Genomic DNA, 5,662 nt, shown 5'->3' with positions numbered 1-5,662 from the left:
TCTCCCTCTCCTCTCCCTCTCCTCTCCCTCTCCTCTCCCTCTCCTCTCCCTCTCCTCTCCTTCCTATATATGAGGTTAGTGCAAACTATTTACCCCTGCACATGGAGGTGACCATGGAGACCTCAATTACTGGCCCTTAATTGAGGATGATAAAGGCAGAGGTAATGATCAATTTCATCAATGACAATCAACAGTCTGATGAAAATATTAGCTGTGAGCCTTAAAGTTTGAAGTAGAATCATGGAATCATGGAAGTGTCAGGGTTGGAAGGGTCCTCAAGGATCAGCCAGTTCCAACCCCCCCTGCCATGGGCAGGGACACCTCACACTACAGCAGGTTGCTCACAGCCACCTCCAGCCTGGCTGCAAACACCTCCAGGCAGGAGGCTTCCACCACCTCCCTGGGCAACCTGTGCCAGGCTCTCACCACCCTCATGGGGAACAACTTCCTGTCTCCCAGGTATCTCCAAGAGCTTGCTGGAACTGCTTTCTGCTTTGAACTGAGCTCCTCAGACTTCAGATTTTTTCTGACCAGCAGGATGAGATCCAGAGGCAGGTGAGGAGCAAGACCAATGCTACTGCTGTGTATTGTCATCTGCCTTCAATGGCTTAATTTTCCCCCTTGTGCCAGCAAGAGGTTGTGCCAAAAGCTGTATGCAAAGACACATCACAGTATCATAGTATCAGTCAGGGTTGGAAGGGACCACAAGGATCATCTAGTTCCAATCCCCCTGCCATGGGCAGGGACACCCCACACTACATCAGCCTGGCCAGAGCCTCATCCAGCCTGGGCTTAAACACCTCCAGGGACAGGGCCTCAACCACCTCCCTGGACAACCCATTCCAGGGCTTCACCACTCTCATGGGGAAGAACTTCCTCCTCCCCTCCAGCCTGAATCTCCCCACCTCCAGCTTCATTCCATTCCCCCTAGTCCTATCACTGCCTGAGATCCTGAGCAGTCCCTCCCCAGCCTTCCTGGAGCCCCCTTCAGATACTGAAAGGCCACAATGAGGTCACCTGGGAGCCTTCTCTTCTCCAGACTGAACAGCCCCAACTCCTTCAGTCTGTCCTCACAGGAGAGGTGCTCCAGCCCTCTGATCATCCTCGTGGCCCTTCTCTGGACACCTTCCAGCACCTCCAGATCCCTCTTGTAATAGGGGCTCCAGAACTGGACACAGTACTCCAGGTGGGGGTCTCCCCAGAGCTGAGCAGAGGGGGAGAATCACCTCCCTTGCCCTGCTGGCCACACTTCTCCTGATGCAGCCCAGGATCTGATTGGCTTTGCGGGCTGCAAGTGCACACTGAGAGCTCCTGGTGAGCTTCTCCTCCCCCAGCACCCCCAAGTCTCTCTCCTCAGGGCTGCTTTCCAGCCAGTCCCTGCCCAGCCTGGATTTGTGCCTGGGATTGCCTCCACCCAGATGCAGGACCCTGCCCTTGCTCTTGTTGAACCTCCTGAGGTTGGCTTGTGCCCACCTCTGCAGCCTGTCCAGGTCCCTCTGGATGGCTTCCCTTCCCTCCAGCCTGTCTGCTGCACCACACAGCTTGGTGTCATCAGCAAACCTGCTGAGGGTGCACTCAATGCCACTGTCCATGGCACCCACAAAGATGTTGAACAAGCCTGGTCCCAGGACTGATCCCTGAGGGACTCTGCTTGTCCCTGGCCTCCACTGGGACATGGAGCCATTGACAGCCCATTGACAGCCATGCAACACATCTTGGCTTCCTGACTGTCATGGGGAAAGAAGTTAATGAGCAGAATCTGATTTACCACTAATAAACCCAAGCTGTGTTCTGTGTCACTTCCCACGTCCTTGCTACACACTTAGAAAATGTAAATCTAGGCCTGCCTCCGAGGTCTGGCTCATCAGTCTTGCACAGATCAGCACCTTTTTGGGTTTTGTTGTAGAAATCTTGGTGATCACAGAAGGGTAGGGGCTGGAAAAGACCTCTGGGGCTCATCTGGCCCAACCCCCTTGCTAAAGCAGGCTTGCCTGGATCAGGTGGCCCAGGAATGCATCCAGGCAGGTTTTGAAAGTCACCAGAGAAGGAGACTCCACAGCCTCCCTGGGCAGCCTGTCCCAGTGCTCCAGCACCCCCCGAGTAAAGAGGCTTTTCCTCATGTTGAGGTGGAACTTCCTTGTGTTCCAGTTTGTGTCTGGTGCCACTTGTCCTGTCACTGGGCACCACTGAAAGGGGCCTGGCCTGATCCTCTTGATTCTCACCTCTTAGATATTGATAAGATCTCCTCCCAGTCCTCTCTTCTCCAGGCTAAAGAGCCTTAGCTCTCTCAGCCCTTCCTCCTAAGGCAGGTGTTCTTCTTCCCCTCAACTTAAGAAAGATGTTGAGTTGCTGGAAGGTGTCCAGAGAAGGGCAATAAAGCTGGGGAGGGGTCTGGAACACAGCCCTGTGAGGAGAGGCTGAGGGGGCTGGGGTTGCTTAGCCTGGAGAAGAGGAGGCTCAGGGAAGACCTTCTTGCTCTCTACAACTACCTGAAGGGAGGTTGTAGCCAGGTGGGGGTTTGGTCTCTTCTCCCAGGCAAGCAGCACCAGAACAAGAGGACACAGTCTCAAGCTGTGCCAGGGGACATTTAGCCTGGAGGTGAGGAGAAAGTTCTTCACTGAGAGTCATTGGCCATTGGAATGTGCTGCCCAGGGAGGTGGTGGAGTCACCATCACTGGAGGTGTTCAAGAGGGGATTGGATGTGGCACTTGGAGCCATGGTTTAGTTAGTCATGAGGTGTTGGGTGACAGGTTGGACTTGATGATCTCTGAGGTCTTTTCCAACCTGGTTGATTCTGTGATTCCAGTCCTTTCATCATCCTCATATCCCTTTGCTGGACACTCTCTGCTGTATCCCTTTGCTGCTTGAACTGGGGAGGCTGGACACAATACTCCAGCTCTCTGCTGTGGCTGCTGGTTACTGGCTGTCCTTGCTTTAGTGACTGCCACCTTGTAGTGCACTTTGGACTGTGTCAAAATCCAACCTGGACCAGTGTCAGTCAGGGTTCAGGTTTGTTTCCCTTGTGGTTAGTCTGCTGTCTCCAAATGTGATGGTTAGAACAAAGCAGTGCCAAGGTGTGGGTTGGCTTTCTCTTCATGCTGCTGTCAGGTACTGTCCTGGGGTATGTTATCATCAGTGATGGTGCTCTAGATAGGCTGAGGGAGCTGGGGCTGTTCAGCCTGGAGTGGAGAAGGCTCTGGGGGGACCTAATAGCAGCCTGCCAGTACCTGAAGGAGGCCTACAGGAAGGATGGAGAGAGACTGTTTGCAAAGACCTAGAGTGATAGGACGAGGGGCAATGGCTTCAAAGCAGAGAAGGGCAGATTTAGATTGGATGTTAGGAACAGGTTCTTTATTATGAGGGTGGTGGAGCACTGGAACAGCTTCCCAGGGAGATTCCTGAGGCCCCATCCTTGGAGGTATTCAAGGTGAGGCTCTGGGCAACCTGATTTAGTATCATAGTATAGTATCAGTCAGGGTTGGAAGGGACCACAAGGATCATCTAGTTCCAACCCCCCTGCCATGGGCAGGGACACCCCACACTACATCAGCCTGGCCAGAGCCTCACCCAGCCTGGGCTTAAACACCTCCAAGGATGGGGCCTCAACCACCTCCCTGGACAACCCATTCCAGGGCTTCACCACTCTCATGGGGAAGAACTTCCTCCTCACCTCCAGCCTGAATCTCCCCACCTCCAGCTTCATTCCATTCCCCCTAGTCCTATCACTCCCTGAGATCCTGAGCAGTCCCTCCCCAGCCTTCCTGTAGCCCCCTTCAGATATTGGAAGGCCACAATGAGGTCACCTGGGAGCCTTCTCTTCTGCAGACTGAACAGCCCCAACTCCTTCAGTCTGTCCTCATAGGAGAGGTGCTCCAGCCCTCTGCTCATCCTTGTGGCCCTTCTCTGGACACCTTCCAGCACCTCCAGATCCCTCTTGTCATAGGGGCTCCAGAACTGGAGGCAGTACTCCAGGTGGGGTCTCCCCAGAGCTGAGCAGAGGGGGAGAATTTAGTGGAGGATGTCCCTGCTGACTGCAGCTGGGGTTGGACTGGGTGACCTTTAGAGGTCCCTTCCAACCCAAACCATTCTATGATGGTTGTCAAGTCAATGTCAAATTGATGCTGGCATTGGTGAGAGGTCCACCAGTTAAGAGGAGACCTTATTGTGGCCTTCCAGTATCTGAAGGGGGCCTTTAAGAAAGCTGGGGAGGAACTTTTTAGGGTGTCAGGGAGTGCTAGGACTAAGGGGAATGGAGCAAATCTAGAAGTGGAGAGATTCAGATTGGATGTTAGGAAGAAGTTGTTCCCCATGAGGGTGGTGAGAGCCTGGCACAGGTTGCCCAGGGAGGTGGTGGAAGCCTCCTGCCTGGAGGTGTTTGCAGCCAGGCTGGATGTGGCTGTGAGCAACCTGCTGCAGTGTGAGGTGTCCCTGCCCATGGCAGGGGGGCTGGAACTGGCTGAGCCTTGAGGTCCCTTCCAACCCTGACAATTCAGTGATTCCCTGCTTTCCCAGCTAAAATGTAACAGCCTCCTTTGGTCTCTGTATCTAACAGCTGTGTTAGTCAGAGTCTAGATGCCATTAAACAGGTTTCTACCTGTACTGACACTTTCCCCATCTGCCAGTAAGAGGTTGTTCATCATCTTTTGTCTTCCTAGCTCTGCCCTTTGTCTTTGTGGTACAGTTTGGAGGTGAGTTCCAGCTCCTCTAATTGCCTGAGCTCTATGCCACTGACGCCCCACTGGCCCTGCATTGTAGTTTGGCTTCCTTCTGATGAATCCTCAGGGAAAAATGTCTGCACTCACCAAAGCACTGCCTGGCATTTGATTTACATATTGCATGTGCTGACTGCAGACAAACACAGCCTTTTGCTGATGCTGAAAGCTGTGTCTCTCCAGGCCACTGATTGCAAAGGTTCAGCATGAGGCAGCACTGGACTGACAGTAAAGAGATCTATAATTTGTTCTGACTGTAGGCTGGGGCCAGATCTGCTTCTTTCTGCTCAGATACTCTGGTCACTGATATTTCCTGGTGCCTGGACCACTTTGCTACCAGCAACATGGGCTGAACCATAGAATCATAGAATGGTCAGGGTCGGAAGGGACCTCAATGCTCAGCCAGTTCCAACCCCCCTGCCATGGGCAGGGACACCTCACACTACAGCAGGTTGCTCACAGCCACATCCAGCCTGGCTGCAAACACCTCCAGGCATGAGGCTTTCACCACCTCCCTGGGCAACCTGTGCCAGGCTCTCACCACCCTCATGGGGAACAACTTCTTCCTAACATTCAATCTGAATCTACCCACTTCTAGTTTTGCTCCATTTCCTCAGTCCTATCACTCCCTGACACCCTCAAAAGTCCCTCCCCAGCTTTCTTGTAGCCCCCTTCAGATCCTGGAAGGCCACAATGAGGTCTCCTCAGAGCCTTCTCTTCCCCAGACTGAACAGCCCCAACTCCTTCAGTCTGTCCTCATAGCAGAGCAGCTCCAGCCCTCTGCTCATCCTCGTGGCCCTTCTCTGGACACCTTCCAGCACCTCCAAATCCTTCCTGTAATAGAGGCTCCAGAACTGGACACAGTGCTCCAGGTGGGGTCTCACCAGAGTGGAGTAGAGGAGGAGAATCACCTCCATGGCCCTGCTGGCTGTGCTTCTCTTGCTGCAGCC

Source organism: Melanerpes formicivorus, unplaced genomic scaffold (assembly GCF_026170545.1).
Source record: "Melanerpes formicivorus ecotype bairdi unplaced genomic scaffold, bMelFor1.0.p_v2 SCAF_85, whole genome shotgun sequence".
NCBI lineage: Eukaryota > Metazoa > Chordata > Aves > Piciformes > Picidae > Melanerpes > Melanerpes formicivorus.
Note: the sequence above shows the minus strand (reverse complement) of the source record.